The sequence below is a fragment of the Nicotiana tomentosiformis genome, chromosome 12 (assembly GCF_000390325.3).
Source record: "Nicotiana tomentosiformis chromosome 12, ASM39032v3, whole genome shotgun sequence".
In the NCBI taxonomy this organism is placed as follows: Eukaryota; Viridiplantae; Streptophyta; class Magnoliopsida; order Solanales; family Solanaceae; genus Nicotiana; species Nicotiana tomentosiformis.
Window position 1 is genome coordinate 87,560,354 of NC_090823.1, and position 21,374 is coordinate 87,581,727.

The following is a 21,374-nucleotide window of genomic DNA, read 5'->3' on the forward strand; positions in this document are numbered from 1 at the left end:
AAATAAACGAAACAACAAGTATAAATACGTGGTGAAATTCTCCTCTCAGCAATATCTCTAGCTCTCAGCTAGTAGTTACTCCCTCAATCGGAGTATATATATATAATGGACCTCGCAGATTGGTCGTCACAGTTCAAATCAGGAAAATTCACTGATATAATGGCTTCTTATCAATTATTACGCACAATTTCATAAGAGGATTTCATAAAAATGCCGAGGCGTATGACCCGATCTATCATAATAATCCTCACAATCAGGCCCTCGGCCTCACTCAATCATTAATCTCTCCAATCTCCCTCTCACTAGCTCACAATGTCATGAAAAACCCCCAAAAATGATGATATGATGTATCAATAAATAACAACAGAGACTGAGATATGATATGTAATAAAATGGATATGACTAAGTATGAATTTTCAATTTAAAACAAATAATTCACAGCAATATGACCTCTGTGGGTCCAATAATATTGGCACATAGCCTCAACATGATTTTTAATATGCTTTTCAGCTCAATTTCTTTAACACATAAAACCGCATGGAAAATGCCAAGATTATTTAACTATAAAATTCCACATAAATAATTATGTCACAATTTCTATAGTGCACGCCCACACGCCTGTCACCTAGCATGTGCGTCACCTCCCAACAATTCACATAATACATATATTCAGGGTTCATACCCTCAGCTCCAAGATTAGAAGAGTTACTTACCTCGAACAAGCCAAATCCAATGTCGAGCAAGCTAAATAATGCTCCAAAAATTCAATCTAGTCACAAAAATTTGATTCAGTTCACATAATTTATAGGAATTAATTCCATATCAAAATACTAATATTTTCCACCAAAAATCAAAATTATGCCCCAAAAATCACCCGTGAGGCCCACGTCTCGGAATCCGACAAAACTCACAAAATACGACAACCCATCAAATTATAAGTTCAACCATACTAATTTCACTCAAATCCGACTCCGAATCGGTATTCAAACTCGAAAAATTCATTTTGTGACATTATTAGAAATTTCCTTCTATTTCTCTTGAAGATTCGATAATCTTACACCAAAAATAAAGATTAATTCATGAAATATAATCACAATGGAGTCAAGAACACTTAACCCAAGTTGTGAGGAAAAATTCCTATCCAAATCACCCAAACCAAGCTCCAAAATGACCAAAATCTCGAAAACCCACGTTTTTAACACGGCCCGGGCATTTCCGCACCTGCGGTGCCTGGGCTCGCACCTGCGCATCCGCTTTTGCGGGCGAAAATGCGAGCCTGCGGAAACAACCGGCCTTCTCAAATCTCACATCTACAGGCTCGCAGATGCGCATACCACTTCGCACATGCGGCCTCGTAGATGCAGAAATTTCTTCGCACCTACGAGCACTGCCCAGTTCCACTCTTGGCTGCTTCAGCGACTGGTTGCGCGCACGTGCGGCTTCGCACCTGCGATCAAAAACTTCACAGGTGCGATCACACCAGTAGGCAGCAATTCCAGCATTTCCTTAATTCCGAATTTGATCCGCTAACCATCCGAAACTCACCTGAGGCCCCCAGGACCTCAACCAAATATACCAACAAGTCCCATAACATAATACGGACCTATCGAGGCCTCAAATCACACCTAGCAATATCGAAATGACGAATTACACCTCAATTCACAATCATTGAACTTTGAAATTTCAAATTCTATATCTTGTGCCGAAACACATCAAATCAATCCGGAATGACTTCCAATTTTGCACACAAGTCACATTTCACATTACGGACCTATTCCAATTTCCAGAATCGGATTCCGACGCCGATATCAACAAGTCAACCCCCGGTCAAACTTCCCAAAAATTCAACTTTCGGCATTTCAAACCAAATTCTATTACGTACCTCCAAATAATTTTCCGGACACGCTCCTAAGTCCAAAATAACCATACGGAGCTATTGGAATCATCAAAACTCCATTCCGGAGTCGTTTACACATAAGTTGACATCTGGTCACTATTTTAACTTAAGCTTTAAACCTTGGAACTAAGTGTTTCAATTCATTTCAAAACCTCACCGGACCCGAACCATTTACCCCGGCAATTCACACAACAACTGTAAAGTACAATTTGAGCAGTAAATGGGGAAATGGGGCTGTGATACTCAAAACGACCGGTCGGGTCATTACATTCTCCCCCACTTAAATATATGTTCGTCCTCGAACGTGCCAAGAGTTGTTTTCAGGTCATCAAATCACTATTCCATCTTACCACACACGTACCCGGGGGGTGAACCCACGTTACCCTATTCCATATAGGCTTGACAACACAATACAACTGAAATCATTGATTTAACTTTAGCCCATAAACCTTGGAATTTAATTTCCAACCTTTAGAATTTCTTTCAAGAAACGAATCTTACATTTACACACTGTATGAGTTTGAACAAGCTGTAATAAGCCATAACCATAACCATAACCATGGACATAATCACCTAACATATTACACAACTCGCATGCTCGTAACACCATTCCTGATCACATTGACTACTCCAATCAACAACAACAACAACCCAGTAAAATTCCACTAATGGGGTCTGGGAAGGGTAGTGTGTATGCAGACCTTACCCCTACCCCGAAGGAGTAGAGAGGCTGTTTCCGAAAGACCCTTGGCTCAAAACTAACCAAATACTAGTATTAAACCCATATCAAACCAAACCTCATCCCAGAACCTTCGTACACTGTTGATAATAAAAGAAACACGCGAAATTTCATGACCACTTACCAGATCAATAAGTCATGGAGCTCAATTGCCCCAACCAAAACCAAAATCGCTTTCTGAGCCGACTTTGAATACTATACTCCCGAATATACCGAAATCAAAACCTGATAGTACCCATTCTAGGCCCAATGACCTTATATTATTAAACACTACTATCCCACAGATATGTCACATCAATATAACTCAGAGCCACAGCTCGTGCCATCCGTGTGCCAATACGCAAAAATTCAAATGTACTTAGTCATGGAAAATGACTCAAATGAGAGAACTGCCCCGCAAGATTAACAAGTACAGCCACAATGAAATGCTGAAAATTCATCATACACCGTAGAACCATCACCCAATTCTAACACAAGGTTCATACCTTAACATAACTCCGCTGCAATGCGTGACCCCATCTAAGCATTGGTCCATATTATATACCCTGAGCCACCCTGCTCAAAATCAATAACCACGGAGAGGAAAATGACACAATGCCACACAAAACCTGAAAGAACACAACCAATACGCAATCAATCATGCAATACCCAAATGCTCATCTCGTTCAAATTCTGCCATAAGGCCCCCAATAGAACCGCACCATGTGTGCACATAACCAATGAGTCAGAACTCCTTGTAGCATAAAGGAGTAACTCACAGATCATTTCAGAACACGAGTAAGTTCAACATCAACCGAATGGCACATCTCTCAATAATAGCAGTATAGAGCCAACCATTCCAGCTCGGTGTAGAATACACATCTTAATTGGGCCTACCAAAGGACCCCCAAATCAACTCTGGTCACCCACAAATAGACAAATAACCCTCCGAAAGTCCACAATGACTGAATCATAATACATACTATCATCTGGCTAGCTTCGGTCACGTTTTCACAGTCTACCGCCATGAAACAATCTGCTCCTAAATACTCCAGTCTCCAAATCCATAGAACATGTGAACCACCATTTCTGGTCCTATCTCCACCACCCGAATGCCTAACATATTTCTCATACACGATCATCCCACGAAGAATACTTCTCCCATTCTTTCGTGCCACATAGCAGCTTCTTAAAATCAACAGTCGATCAACCAGGAGAGTGCCGCAATACCTATGAAATATCCATAATTCAAAACATAGTAAACCTTCTAAAATGCACACTCTACTCGCGCAATACAATATAGTTATAGCATCCATCTAAACATCGAAAATTATTCATGCCCTCTAAGAATTTATGACCTCCCTTTCAAAGTTAAATTGTGACCTTGCACACGCCAACCCTAATCCCACGCAACACACCGCATCTATCATGCCATCATTTGAAAAATACGAGGACCTCATAATCATTCTGAGTCACAAGTAAAATACATATCCGATCAGCCAGAAGCCTTTCATTAAATCCCATCTGGTAGAAAATCACAATACTCAACATGCTCCTCAGGTCGGTAGGAAAACACCCATCTCAAACCGTGATAGAAATACTCGAGAATGCTTTGGAATCCATTTGCACATAATCAAGCCATCGGAGTTGAATCTCTCTAGATCAACCAAGCCACGCAGGTCGCCAAGCCCAGGTGTATTGCCACAAAGCACCTGTAGAAAACCCCCATATCATAAGCACCATACCGATCATATCCATTACCATACTGATCTAACCTACTACCTAGTTGTCTTATTTTCTCCGAGTTTCTTCCAAATTTGTCTTCAGATTGAGACTTCTCCTTGCTAAAATGCCACGATCTTTAGCCACAGCTCACCCTACAACCCTAGCATAGAACCACAACGCCCTACGGCCCATAAGCAATTGTATTCTTCTTAAGCACCTTCAAAAATACCATAACTGTAACACTCACTCTGAGAATACCTTATGTGAATTTGAAATTGTTTTCTTACCTTCCTTATACAAAAATATAGAATTCATAGTCATACAGAATTTCCGCAAGACCAGGCACCATCAAACGCAAATCTCACATTTTATCCATGCACAAGTCCGGAGTAATTCTCAATTGTTACATATTAATCTTGAATCCATTAGAACTTTCTTGAGAGTCACCCACTTTGCCCGAATCTAAATTGCACCGCCCAAATAGGCCGAAAGACACGTGCCCCATTAGCACAACACACTCCAAGAAGTAACTCAACTTTAATACCTCCTATCAAATTCATACTTCATGCGCACTACATCTTTCACAAATAACAACTCACTCATCCCACGATTTTCATATACTCATAAGTGCAATATAACTCGTATCCAGGAATTTCCTTATTCGAGTCATCCTCGATCTCAACTTCTGCAAGTCATAACTAACCTACTAGTATGCCTCAGCCCAAAACTAAACCATTACATATAACCATGAAATTGAATTACCAATAGCAGGCTCTCCCACTTAGCTCAAAGCCATATATTAAAACATTCCATAACTCACAATACCAATACTCTATTACTGTCATAATGCCATAGTCAGTTCAACAAAACTTCTTCTCAAACTCATGCAATGCCAACCATAAAAATACCCAAAATCATCCTCTAAGCTCGCAATTATTCTCTTGACACTCAAGTCAACTTTCTCAGCCAGATTCAAATTCAAATCTCCATACATACGCCCCGTCGATAGAAAAGAAACTCTCTACTCACATCATAAGGAATACACCTACGTAGATTACTCCGCTGGGGATAACCCACCTGCTTAACCTTAAATTAGTATCTTGTTATACCCTTTCGCAGTCACAATTACTACACAATCACTTAATCTTTCCAAGTCCAAACTTATTAACCAGACATTAGAATTTAGTTTGTCCCAATACTTAACAACATGAAAGATCCTTCAAAACATTCATACTCGAGACTGTATGTCATATCAAATCGAAAATCAATCACCCAATGGCCTTTCCTTTACATTTTGAGGAAACACTTCTCGTCATATTCAAATCGTCTTTACACGTCCCGCGGTCACATCATACTCATTACAAAGCCATTCTAGTGCACATCGAGATACAAATTCCACTGTAGGGTCATTACCGGACATATGATTCCAAATGTACAAGTTACGACTGAAGCTACCGAGCTTAAGCTGCGGTCTAACCATGGACTCAAGTCCTCCAAACTGGCCCATCACCAAAACACATAATACACATCTCGAACCTCATACCATAGAATCACAAGCTGGTGATGCACAGCGAATACCGAGCGCTCATGTATGCATACGAATACGTGGAAGGAATTCAAAGAGTTATGTCTCAAGCTGAATCAATTCTGCACGATAAGGAAAGAAAGATGGGAAGTATATATCCTAAATCTCTTGTAGCCTCTCGAAGATAAGTATGGACGTCATCATACCGATCCACAAGACTCTACTAGACACTTGCTCATGACTTGTAGAACCTATGAACCTAGAGCTCTGATACCACCTTGTTACGATCCAAAATCAAACTAGTCGTGATGGCACCTAACCTATCCTTTCAGGTAAGCCAACTTTCAATTATCCAATTCCAATAGCAATTATTAAAGCAATTTAAGTAAATAAAGAAATTAATCTTATACATTCCCCAAGAACTGGTAGTACAAATCATGAGCTTCTAAGAATAGAGTTTACAAAGCAGAGATGAAATAAATACATAGTCTGTTTGAATAGTACATAAACAGAGTTTTTATAAGTCTAAGGCTACCATGAGCAAGAGGCAGCTACAACAATAATGCAGGTACATCTTCAAATCCGGCAACCATCGAGCACAGCAACAACAACAACCAACATCTCCACGCAATGTGCAGAAGTGTAGTATTAGTACAACTGATCTCATGTACTGAGTAAGTAACAAACCTAACCTTAGGTTGAAAGCAGTGACGAGCTTTTACCAAGGTCGGGTCCAAAACCAATAGTTCACCACTGTCCACAACAACGTAAAGCAAATAATATAATAAATAACTCAGAAATAAAATGATCAGCTAAATCATGATTTCTAAAAATAGTTCTTCCTTTCGGGTATATCAGTGAAAAACCCAAATCGTTTACCAAAATTTCCAAAATATGAATAAGTTTGAAAATAATAATTTACCCAAAATCCTTTCAATAATAAATGAGATGTTTCATGTTCTTTCCAGCTAACCCGTGTAAAACAAATACATCACTATGCCCGTCTGTCAACATGTGTGAGAAATCATGAATGATGTGATACTGTATAGCATGAGGAAAATACATCTTTATGCCTGTATGTCATGTGTGCATGTTAATGCGATGCAACTCACTGATAAAATCATATGCATACTCTTAGAGTATCATTTCACTCAGTCCTTCCAATCGCCCAGCACTCGCACTTGGCACTCGCACTTAGTAGGTACTTGCGCTCACTGGGGGTATGCAGACTCGTGAGGGGCTCCTACAGCCCAAGCGCTATAATCTGCACGGACAACTCACGTGATATAATAATATCTGGATCCATACGGTCAACTCATATACTGCACGGACAACTCACATGCTATAATAATATCTGGACCCGCACGGACAACTGACGTACTGCACGGACAGCTCATGTGCTATAATAAAGCCTATAAGACCTGTTGTAGGCGGGCAGCCCCGATCCACAAAATAATCCTCACAATTAGGCCCTCGGCCTCACTCAGTCATCAATCTCTCTAGTCTCTCTCTTAGATATAATATGTAATGACATGAATATGACTGAGTATAAATTTTCAATTTAAAATAAATAATTCACGCAATATGACCTATGTGGGTCCCAATAATACTGACACATAGCCTCAACATGATTTTTAATATGATTTTCAGCTCAATTTCTTTAACACATAAAACCGCATGGAAAATGCCAAGATTATTTAACTATAAAATTCCACAGAAACAATTATGTCACAATTTCTGTAGTGCACGCCCACACGCCCATCACCTAGCATGTGCGTCACCTACTAACAATTCACATAATACATATATTCAGGGTTCATACACTCAGCTCCAAAATTAGAAGAGTTACTTACCTCGAACAAGCCAAATCCAATGTCTAGCAAGCTAAACAATGCTCCAGAAATTCCATTCTGCGCGTAACAACTTCCGAACAGCTCGAATCTAGTCACAATATTTTGATTCAGTCCACACAATTTATAGGAATTAATTCCATATCAAAATACTAATATTTTCCATACAAATCTGAAATTACGCCCCAAAATTCACCCGTGGGGCCCATGTATTGGAATCCAACAAAACTCACAAAATACGACAACTCATCCAATTACAAGTTCAACCATACTAATTTCTCTCAAATATGACTCCGAATCGGTATTCAAACTCGAAATATTCGTTTTGTGACATTATAGAAATTTCGTTCTATTTCTCTTGAAGATTCGATAATCTTACACCAAAAATGAAGATTAATTCATGAAATATAATCACAAGGGATTCAAGAACACTTACCCCAAGTTGTGTGGAAAAGTTCCTCTCCAAAATCGCCCAAACCGAGCTCCAAAATGACCAAAATGAGAAAAATCTCGGAAACCCACGTTTTTAACACTGCCCACTTTTTAAAATGAGAAAAATCTCCGCACCTGCGCTGCCTGGGCTCGCACCTGCGCATCCACTTTTGTGGACGAAAATGCGCGCCTTCGAAAACAGCCGGCCTTCTCAAAACTCGCAGCTGTGGCGCCCTTCTCGTATCTGCGGGCTCGCAGATGCGCATACCCCTTCGCACATGCAGCCACGCAGATGCGGCAATTACTTCGCACCTGCGAGCACTGCCCAGTTCAACTCTTTTCTGCTTCTGCGACTAGTTGCGCGCATGTGTGGATTTGCACCTGCGATCAAAAACTCTGCGGGTGCGACAACACTAGTAGGCAGCAGTTCCAGCATTTCCTTAAGTATGAATTTGATCCGTTAACAATACGAAACTCACCCGAGGCCCCCGGGACCTCAACCAAATATACCAACAAGTCCCATAACATAATATGGACCTACTCGAGGCCTCAAATCACACCTAACAACATCGAAACGACGAATTACACCTCAATTCAAAATCATTGAACTTTGAAATTTCAAATTCTATATCTTGTGCCGAAACATATCAAATCAATCCGGAATGACTTCAAATTTTGCACACAAATCACATTTCACATTACGGAACTATTCCAATTTCCAGAATTGGATTCCGACCTCGATATCAAAAAGTCAACCCCCCGGTCAAACTTCCTAAAAATTCAACTTTCGGCATTTCAAGCCAAATTCCACTACGTACCCCCAAATAATTTTTCGGACACGCTCCTAAGTCCAAAATCATCGTACGGAACTATTGGAATCATCAAAACTTAATTCCGGGGTCGTTTACACATAAGTCGACATCAGGACACTATTTTAATTTAAGCTTTAAACCTTGGAACTAAGTATTCCAATTCATGCCAAAACCTCACCGGACCGGAACTATTTACCCCGGCAATTCACACAACAACTGTAAAGTACAATTTGAGCAGTAAATGGGGAAACATGGCTGTGATACTCAAAATGACCAGCCGGGTCGTTACAGAACCATAGATGTATCTATTATACTGTAGAGGCGAATGAGCCGATCCCATTAGAATAAGAAGCTTGGATAGGTCCTTGACTCCACTCACGAATAGACGTTTGAGTTATAAATTTTAAGGGAAACCTTTCGATGAGAACACATAACGCGGGCGAAATTCGTAAGAGGAGTACAATTATTTCGCGGCTAATCATGAAGCCCGTCGAATCTCTACAATAGCAAGTCTACCACTCTACACAAGTCTAGTCTCAATTCGCAGCATAAAATTAAAGGGATTTAATAGGCCAGGGGCAGCTCAAATAGTACAATTATAGCATGGTTGGAACCTAAATCTACCCGGACATAATATAAATTTAGCTACGTATGGACTCTCATCACCTCGTGCGTACGTAGTCCCCACAATAAGTAACACTTATCAAATACATCACCTAGGGATAGTTTCCCTCTCACAGAGTTAGACAGGAGACTTACCTCGCTCTGAATTCCATAACCGGCTCCAACGCCACTCAAACACCTCAAACCAATGCCCGTCTATCCAAAACTAGTCAAACAAATGTGCAAATCCATAAATATATACTATATTACCCATAATTAATCAATTTATAACAATTCCCAACTCCGCTCAAATAATCAATAAAATCAACCTTCGGGCCATGTGCCCGTATTCCGAAAATATTTGAAGATAATCATTAACCATAACATTATGAACTCAAATATATAATTTATACCTAATTTCATGTCCAATTTCATGGTCAAATTCCAAAAATATAAATTTCTAGGTTTTCTACCAAAACTCCCACAATTTCTACTAATTTTTCCATGTTTAAATCCTTATAGAATCCATGTATTTAACTCATAATAGGTGGGGATAACTTACCTTGCCATAGATGATGAAAACCTCCACTTCAAGCTCTCCAAAATCTCCCAAACCAAGAGAGAATCAAAGAAAATGGGCCAAACCCCGTTCTTAAAAGAACACACTGCCCAGTGACCTTTCGCATCTGCGGTCCATTAGCCGTTTCTGCAGCTCCGCAGATGCGATGCTCCTCCTCGCTTCTGCGGCTTCATTCGCTTCTGCGGACAAAAGGTCCACTTTTGCGGACTCGCTTCTGTGGTAACATTGCCGCTTCTACGAAGCAGCCCTCCCTCACACTTCCGCTTATGCATTCGATCCGCCGTAGGTGCGACGCCGCTTCTGCGGTCAACCTGCCCACTTTTGCGACCCCTGCCTCAGCCATGCCTGGTCGCTTCTACGAATCCCATCTCGCTTCTGCGACCAGGCTTCCACAGAAGCAATTGCACCAGCAGCAGAAATTTTCCAACCTTTCCTTAAATCCAAAAATCGATCCATTAACCATCCGAAATCCACCCGAGACCTTCGTGACCTTAACCAAATATACCAACACGTCCCAGAATATAATATGAACTTAGTTGAAGCCTTAAACCACGTCAAACAACATCAAAATCATGAATCGCACTTCGAATCAAACTTATAAATTTTTCAAATTTCTAAATCCTATATCTTGTGCCAAAACGTATCAAATCAATCCGGAATGACTTCAAATTTCGCACACGAGTCATAAATGACATAACAGAGCTATTCCAAGGCGTGAAACCCCAAATGGATATCGATAACATCAAAATCCGCATCAAATCAAACTTATGAAATTCCTAAACCTTTAAAATGCCAACCTTCCATAATAAGCGTTGAAATGCTCCCGAGTGATCCGATACTCAACCCGAACATACGCCCAAGTCCGAAATCATCATATAAACTTATTGGAACCTTGAAACCCCGATTCCGATGTCTTTACTCAAAATTCAAACCTTGGTTAATTCTTCCAACTTAAAGCTTCCAAAATTAGAATTTTCTTTCCAAATCAACTACGAACTTCCCGAAATTCAATTCCGACCACACGTACAAGTCATAAAACAAGAAGTGAAACTACTCAAGGTCTCAAACCGCCGAGCGACGTGCTATATCTCAAAACGGCCGGTCGGGTCGTTACATTCTCCCCCACTTAAACATACGTTCATCCTCGAACGTGCTAAGGACTGCTACTGAGTTGTCCAAAATCACTGTTTAACACCTAGTGCACCTACCCGTGCCACTACAACCCATGTGAGCACATTAGCTTGAGTCAGTCTGAAGATCCTCCTTATAACCTTGGCTAACAAGCCTAAGAACCAAATTCCAACATCCAGAATTCTCCATGAGACCCGATTCTAATGTAAGAATACCGCATCAATCACTACACACTTAAACAAAACATAATCGTGCACTTTTTCTGAAATCACACCACGCACCGCATAATTCACATGCCCATAATACACCCTCCGACCACACTGACTGGACTTTCACGAATCTAATGCCCGCAATACGCCTCATAACACATGTAAGTCCTGTTCCAACTCTCGCAATACTGCCATGACCAAAGAGATGTATATTAACTCATAACCACCTGCCAAAACAATAACTCATGGGGTCTCTCCTCCTTACAAGAACCATTACCTCATTCAAACTGAATAGCGATATTTGCTCTTTAATATATCTTATATAACTCCAATCGCACTGATCCCAGGTCCAATAATCTCCTCACAACCAGTACAAGCTTCTCGGGCAATAAGCCACCTCAAATACCGTCTAGAATCTCATATGACGCCACCAAAGCGCCAACAAGCTACAAACTAGAATGTGATACATAAGGAAATACGAACTCTGGAAAAAGAACTACTCGCCCCGCATAACGAATAAAACGACATAAGAGATGCTATGAACCTTTCTCAGAGAATAAGAAACAAATACACAAAATAATTATAGGGGACCGTAATCAATATCTCACTGTTGCGACGTGCAACCCGATCCACACATGATACCGTTGCAGCATGCAACCCGATCCGAACATGATACCTGTCGCGGCGTGCCACCCGATCCACACATAACAATAAAGAATAAAAGACACATCAAGCCGAAAATCTTATACCTACGAAATAACAAATATCGACCACAAGCACACCAAGTGCGAAAATACCACCCTGGGGAGACGGATAGCGCCATACACTACAAAGCCCAAGCATAACTAAGGCGCGATAAATGACATGCATCTCGAGAGCCATCCTACTCATATAACACCATAATCTACACGGGACCTAAACACATTTGCGAATAATCAAGCCGTCTCAATCCAGAAAAAATCCCACAGTTCACAACCAAGGGAATAGAGCGCCTTCCAGGCATAAACTCTCACATTAACGATAGTACCATAAATGCCATGCTTGATTTCAATATTTTACAATCAAATGACTAACATGTCACACTTATACAGATTTTCCCTTGGGATACTCTCCCACGACCCTTCGCACTATGTAGCATAGCCTGCACATCCATACCACCAACCATTCTAATTCTGTAAAGCAAATCAAGAATCCGTAAATCAATACACCAAGCCTCTTACACAGAGCGCGGTTCTCAGGTGACACTAAAGAAAATGCCAGCTTACTCTAAACATCTAAATTCTCCCCTGCTCATCCGAGCTCGTGACATTCTTGTCAACACCGAACTGCAACCTTGATCCTCAACTTTCAATTTCCCATGTCGCTCACTGCACCCATCATGCCGCTACGGGAGAATACAAGAATTCATCAATACCCCTGAACTACCAGTAGAATAAACACTTCATTGGCTAGAAACCTTTCACTTAGCTCATTTCAGAAGAGCTAATGTAACACGCAACTGAATTCCCAAACTGCAAAAAATACAAACCTCAAGTCTTGATCTAAATCGCCATGACTCCTCTGGAATCCATTTACACCACAAGGCCATTTGAATCAAATACCTCTCAAATCCATCAAGTTGTGGTGGTTGTCAAGACCACGTATATAATCACAAACCGCATGTATAAGTTCACACATTGAAGGAACAAATTTTTTCCACAAGCATGCTGATTTAGCCATTAATAACCGACCCAACTTCTTCTAATTTACTCTCGACTTGCCTTAAAAATAATAATATCTCCATTCAAAAACGTAACGAACCAAATCCGCACTTATCCGCATCACGAGACCACATCGTCTCAATACTCATGAACCATCTCACACTCTCCTTATACGCACAATAGCATCTCCACCTATTGCTTCCTTTACTCTAATATTGCACCGCATACCCGATGATAACATAGAACATTCCAAGTTCCGTTCTCAATCCACTTTAATGCTTGAACACACTAGGACCGTTGTTGAGAGTCACCCACTCTGACCTGATCCCGAATATAACCGAACTCTAATGCTCTGCTAGCACATGAACATCCTATCAAAGAAGCAACCAGCTGAATTCTTTTCCTTGTACATCATATCGATAAGAAACATAAACTCTGAGTCTTCCCAAAACCTGTACATGAATCGACAAGGCAGAATATAGTGCACATTTATCAATTTCTTTGCTCGAATTACTCCTGATGTTTTCTTTCCTTAGTTATAGATAATCCACCAACACCTCAATAACCAGAAACCGCACAAGCAGACAACCACGGGATCCAATCATAGACGATGGGGCTCCCCCACTTAGCTTTAATCTACTATTACATAATGTAGAGCCCACAACGATTCCTCCTTCTCAATTACCATGATCTTGTACCGTTAACCCGCCATATTTCTCAAAGTCTTTTATTAATCTTGTCATGAAACATTCCGAATTATCAGCCATGATCGCATACTTGACCTTCATTTGGGTAGGAAGTAGAACTCTTCGTAGAAACCTCCTCAAAATCACGCAACCGCTAACTTGTTCACAGTAGATAAACCACTTATGGTATTCCATGCTGACATCTTCCAACAACGCTGCATCGGGTACAACTACCACGAGTTCAGTAAACCCTCCTAAGCCCATGCTCGTCCACGAGCTGTACAAGTCTTTCCCTTCCCCATTGACTTCAGTTGAAAGTTCAACAATACCTTTCGAACTCAAAGTCATGTTGCATCTGAAACGATAATCAAATCCGGCACCATTTCACAACACCCTACCCCGAAGGAAAATCAAGAAGACTATAATAGTGGAAACCCTAATACTTTCGAACAAGGACGATGGCACCATATCGCAAATGAGAATTCCACAATGCTCAAAAATATCAAATCTCATTACTTCATCAACCAAACCTGGACATCTATATTATGATTGCCTTTCCTCCGCTGGAATTAAATGTTGAACCTCTGAATCATGCACTGAGAAACCCTCCTTTCAATTCATTCACTGCCTCAACACATAAATGAACACCTTACCATTACACCAACATCGTGCGATAACAATGCATGAACATCATAGCAATATGTGCATAGCCTCAAAACCATTGGAAATACATCTACTGAGCTGAAATGACAAAACACCCTTCCGCAAGGCGATGATATTAGCATGCCCGAACATACAAGGAGAAACATCATGCACCACGTCTGTAGTACCACCACAACTACTCGACGCCCATTTGATAACAAGCACTTCACATCGCATAAGATTGAGAAGGAAGGAAATAAAGGCATAAGCCTCAAAGGAATCAAACCGCATGATGAGGAATCAAGAAGGGAAATACTCCTAACAACCATGTAGCCTCTCGAAGATAAGTACAGACGTCTCTGTATCGATCCACAAGACTCCACTAGACTTGCTCGTGACTCGTGAGACCCAAGTGAACCTAATGCTCTTATACCAAGCTGTCATGACCCAAAATCTACTCTAGGTCGTGATGGCGCCTAACACCGCCGTCAGGCAAGCCAACGATGATCTATCAACTTACTTACTAGTGGTCTAATAAGACAGATATAATAGAAGTAAATAGATGTGAGTTAGAGTAAATAAACGACACAACAAGTATAAATACGAGGTAAAATTCACCTCTTAGCAATATCTCAAACTCTCAGCTAATAGTTACTCCCTCAATTGGAGTGTATATATATATATATATATATATATATATATATATAATGGACCTCGCAGATAGGTCGTCACAGTTCAAATCGGGAAAACTCACTGATATACTAGCTTATTATCAATTATTACGCATGATTTCATATGATAATTTCATATAAATGCGGAGGCGTACGGCCCGATCCATCATAATATTATCGAACCATAGATACATCTATTGTATTGCCGAGGCGAATGGCCCGCTCCCATGAGAGTGCGATACATAATCCTACCGAGGCTAATGGCCCAATCTCATCATAATATGCACACTTCCGAGGGTCGAACGACACGAACCCTAGATGTATCTATTATATTGCTGAGGTGAACAGCCAGATCCCATTAGAATAAGAATCCCCACTCACGAATAGACGTGTGAGTTATAAATTTTAAGGGAAACCTTTCGATGAGAATGCATAACGCGGGCAAAATTCGTAAGAGGAGTACAATTATTTCACAGCTAATTATGAAGCCCGTCGAATCTCTACAATAGCAAGTCTACCACTCTACACAAGTCTAGTCTCAAGACGCAACATAAAAATAAAGGAATTTAATAGGCAAGGGGAAGCTCAAATAGTATAGTTATAGCTTGGCGGGAACCTAAATCTACCCGAACATAACATGAATCTAGCTACGTACGGACTCTCGTCACCTCGTGCGTACGTAGCCACCGCAACAAGTAGCACATATCAAATACATCACCTAGGGGTAGTTTCCCCCTCACAGAGTTAGACAGGAGACTTACCTCGCTCTGAAGTTCCTTAGCCGGATCCAACACCACTCAAACACCTCAAATCGATGCCCGTCTCTCCAAAAGTAGTCAAACAAATGTGCAAATCCATAAATATATACTCTATTACCCATAATTAGTCAATTTATAATAGTTCCCAACTCCGCTCGAATAATCAATAAAATCAACCTTCGGGCCCACGTGCCCGAATTTTGAAAATATTCGAAGATAATCATTACCCATAGCATTACGAACTCAAATATATACTTTATTCCTAATTCCATGTCCAATTTTGTGGTCAAATTCCAAAAATACCAATTTTAAGGTTTTCTACCAAAACCCCCACAATTTCTACTAATTTCCATGTATTTAACTCACAATAGGTGGGAATAATTTACCTTGATATAGATGATGAAAACCTCCACTTGATGCTCTCCAAATATCGCCCAAACCAAGAGAGAATTAAAGAAAATGAGCCAAACCCCGTTCTTAAAAGAACACACTGCCCAGCGACCTTTCGCATCTGTGGTCCATTAGCCGCTTCTGCGGCTCCGTAGATGCGATGCTCCTCCTCTCTTCTGCAACTTCATTCGATTCTACAGACAAAAGGTCCACTTTTGTGGACTCGCTTCTGCGGCAACATTGCCGCTTCTGCGAAGTAGCCCTCCCTCACACTTTTGCTTCTACGATCGATACGCCGTATGTGCGACGCCGCTTCTGCGTCCACCTACCCGCTTCTACGACCTCCGCCTCAGCCATTCCTAGAAGCTTCTGCAAGGTCGTTTTTGTGACCAGGCTTCCGCAGAAGCGATTGCACCAGTAGCAAAAAATTTCTAACCTTTCCTTAAGTCCAAAAATCGATCCGTTAACCATTCGGAATCCACCCGAGGCCCTCGGGATCTTCACCAAATATACCAACACGTCCCAAAATACAATACAAACTTAGTCGAAGCCTTAAACCACGTCAAACAACATCAAAACCATGAATCGTGCCTCGAATCAAACTTATAAATTTTTCAAATTTCTAAATTCTATATCTTGTGCCGAAACGTATCAAATCAATCCGGAATGACTTCAAATTTCGCACAGGAGTCATAAATGACATCACAGAGCTATTCTAAGGCGCATAATCCCAAACGGACATTGATAACATCAAATCCACTTTAAACCAAACTTAGGAAATTCTTAAACCTTTAAAATGCCAACCTTCCATAATAAGCGTTGAAATGCTCCCGGCTGATCCGATACTCAACTCTAGAATACACCAAATCCGAAATTATCACACGAACCTATTGGGACCTTCAAACCCCAATTCTGAGGTCTTTACTCAGAAGTCAAACCTTAGTCAATTGTTCCAACTTAAAGCTTCCGAAATTAGAATTTTCTTTCCAAATCAACTCTGAACTTCCTGAAATTCAGTTCTGACCGCACGTACAAGTCATAAAACATGAAGTGAAGCTACTCAAGGTATCAAACCATCGAGCAACGTGCTAGAGCTCAAAACAACTGGTCTGGTCGTTACAGGCATGGATCTTGCCTAATTATTTATATTGAGGGATGGATCTTCCCTGGGCTGGATTGGCCATATACAGTACTGAGTGACTGCATGTCAGTTATCATATATATATTTGGGATGGATCTGCCTTAGGCTAGATTGGTCATATACAGTACTAAGTGACTCTGCGCGAGTTATCATTTATATTTGGGCTGAAATCTGCCATATACAGTGCCAAGTGACTGAGCATGCGGAATATTGAGCGCGATGAGTGGAAATGCGAGACAGTGAGATTGGGTACTCTGAGAGTATGAGTACATGAGTTCATCATTGTGCTACATTGCATTAGACATGCATACCTGATATGTAGGCATATAGAAATATTTTTCCTGATGCCATTTGATAATGGAATTTCTTATCTATTGTTAAAGTTTTTGAGAAAAATCACAGATTTCAGACTTACTCATATTTTCGGTGATTTTGGCAAAAGATTTGAGTTTTACTGTTATACTTGAAAATAAAATATTTATTTTCCGGAATTGTATACGAGCTAAGCATTTATTTATTGAGTTATTTCTTGTACCATATTTATTATATTGTTATGAACTGTTGTTGGTTATTGGAGTTGGACTCTCACCTTTGTCCCAGCTTGTCACTACTTTCAACCTAAGGTTATGTTTGTTACTTATTGAGTACATGGGTCCGGTTGTACTCGTACTACACTTCTGCATCGTGCGTGCATATTTTGGACCCTGATGTTGCTGTGTATGATGGAAGCTAGCATTGAAGACGTACCTGCATTCCAGTTACAACTGCCTCTTATTCATGATAGCCCTAGACTTATGAAAATCTATTTATGTACATTCGGACAGATGATGTATTTATTTCATACTAGCTTTGTAAACTCTAAATCTTAGAAGCTCCTGATTTGTACTACCAGTCCTTGGAAATTCTTGGATAACAGTTAAGTTGTATTATCATTTCTTCTCTTAATAAATATCATTTGAACTGGTTTGTTGTTAACTTACATACCTAGTGGGTTAGGTTAGGTGTCATCACGGCTAGATGGATTTTAGGTCATGACAAGGTGATATCAGAGCTCCAGGTTCATAGGTTCTACAAATCATGAGCAAGTGTCTAGTAGAGTCTTGTGGATCGGTATGATGACATTCATACCTATCTTCGAGAGGCTACAAGGCATTTAGAATAAACTTTCCATCTTTCTTTCCTTATCGTGTGGTATTGATTCAGCTTGAAACATAACTCTTTGAATTCCCTCCACGTATTCGTATGCGCATGTGAGCTCTCGGTATCAGTTTGTATAGCCGGCTTGGGATTCCATGCATGAGGTGCAAGGTATGATTTTAGTGCGCTGATGATGGGCCAGTCTGGAGGACGTGAGGCCGGGTTTTGACTGTAGCTTGCGCATTGAGATTTCAATTTTGTGAGCACGTGCTTTTTGACTTATATGTCCGGTAGCGTCCCTATGAGTGGAATTTATGACTCGATGAGTGGATGGATGGCTATATGATGAGCATGATGTGACTGCAGAATGTATTCAGATGGTTTGATTGTGACGAGAATAGTTTGCTTGAGATGTAAAAAGGACTATTGGGTGTTAGATTGTTGTCTTGATGTGACGTATAGTCTCGAGTTATGAGTGTGTTGAAAGATTTTTCATGTTGATTAATTGTGGAATGAAGTAGATTTTCATGTCTTGTTGTTAGTTCAGACTCAGGAAGATTTAGTTATGGCGTAGTAATCATGGTTGCAAAAGGGTATAATAAGAAGCCAATTTGAGGCCAAGCAGGTGGGTTATCTCCTGCGGAGTAATCTACGGAGGTGTGATCCTAATAATGTTGTGTGGAGAGTTTCTTTTCTATCAGCAGGGTATATGTGTTGAGATTTGAATTTGAATTTGGTTGAGAAAGTCAACCTGAACGTCACGTGGATGTACGCTAGCTTAGTAGATGATTTGAGGTACTATATGGTTTGTGTTATGTGAGATTATGAAGGATTTAGTTGAATCTCCCTGCGGTATTATGGTAGTAATAGAGTATGGGTATTGAGAGTTATCGAGTATTTTGATCTATGGCTTTGAGCCGAGTGAGGGAGTTTGCTATCACCGATTTGATTGTGTGGTTATGTGTTGTACTGGTTTCGGTTTGAGGCATACTTGTGAATCAGATATGACTAGCAAAGGTGGAGAGCGAGGATGACTCAAGTAAAGAAATTTCTAGATACGAGTTATGTTACACTTTATGGGTATATGGAAATCATAGAATGAGTTGAGTTGTTATTCGTGACGGATGTAGTGTGCACGATGTATGAATTTGCTCGGTTTCTTTAAGACAAAATTACTTCTTTGGGGTGTTGTTGTGCTAATTGAGCATAGACAGTTCGGCCCGTTTGGATAGTGCAATTGAGATTTGAGTAGAGTGGATGACTCTCGAGAAAGTTCTAATGGATTCAAGATTTTTATGTAGCAATTGTGAATTTTTTCCGGATTTGTATGTGGGTAGAATTTGAGATTTGCATCGGATGGTGTCGGGACTTGCGGTATTTCTATATCATTATGGATTTTACATTTCAATATCAGAAAGGTGAAGGAAACAGCTTTAGATTCACAGAAGGTCTTTTCATAGTGGGTGTCTCGGTTGTGGTACTTTTGGGGTGCTTAAGAGGGAATACATCGGCTTATAGGCTTAGGGCAGTGTGGTTTTAAGTTAGGATTTTGTGAGGTGAGTTTTGGTTAAGGATCGTGGTATTCTGGCAAGGGAAGTGTCTATTTGAGGGTAATTCGGAAGGAACTCATAGAAATAGGACAACTTGGTAATAGCTTGGATCAGCAAGATAATGGATATGATCTATTCTTTGGGTACTTATGATGTATTGAAACTCTACAGGTGTTTTGTGGCAATGCTCTTGGGTTTTGGCAACCTGCGTGACTTGGTTGAGTTAGAGGGATTCGGTTATGATAGTTGGGTTATGTGCAAATGGATTTTAAAGTGTTCTCAATAGTTTCTACCAAGGTTTGAGGTGTATATTTCTTGCTAGCGTGAGGAGCGTGTTGTGATTTTCTACCAGATGAGATCAAATGGAAAGTTCATGGCTAATTGAGTATGTAGTTTGCTTGTTACTCAAAGTTGATTATGAGATTCTCGTACTTTTCATATTCGTGATAGATGCGGTATGTTGTGTGGGATTAAGATTTGCGTGTGCAAGGTCACGATTTAGTTTTGGAAGGAAGGGCATGAATTCTTAGACAACATGGGCGGTTTTAGATGACTAGATGAATGATATTACTACTTGGTATTGCCTGAGGAGAGCATACATTTCAAAAGGAGCACTGAGTGTTGACTTACGGATGCTTTATTAGTATTGCGGTACTCGCCTGGCTGATCGACTGTTGATATTCAGATTTTGCTATATGGCACGGAAGAATTATAGAAGTATTCCTCGTGGTATGATCGTGTATGAGATATGTGTTAGACATTCGGGCGGTGGAGTTGGGATCAGATATGGTGATGTGTGTGTTCTACAAATTTGGAGACTAAGAGTTATCAGAAGCAGATTGTTTCGTGATTGTGGACGGTGAAGATGTGGCCAAAGCTAGCCAGATGATAGTATATGTTATGGTTAGGTCATTGTGGACTTTCGAAGGATTATTTATCTATTTGTGGATGGTAGAGTTGATTTGGGGCCCATTGGTAGGCCCAACGAGAATGTGTATTCTACACCGGATCGGATTGGTCAACTCCGTACTGCTATTGTTGGGGGATGTGCCATTTGGTAAGAGTGAAGCTTATTCGTGCTCTGATATGCTCTATGTTTTACTCCTCTACGCTATGAGGGGTTGTGATTTGTTGGTTATAAGCACACATGGTGCGATTCTATTTGGGTCTTGTAGCGGGATTTGAGCGAGATAGTTATTGGGGTGTCGAATGATTGA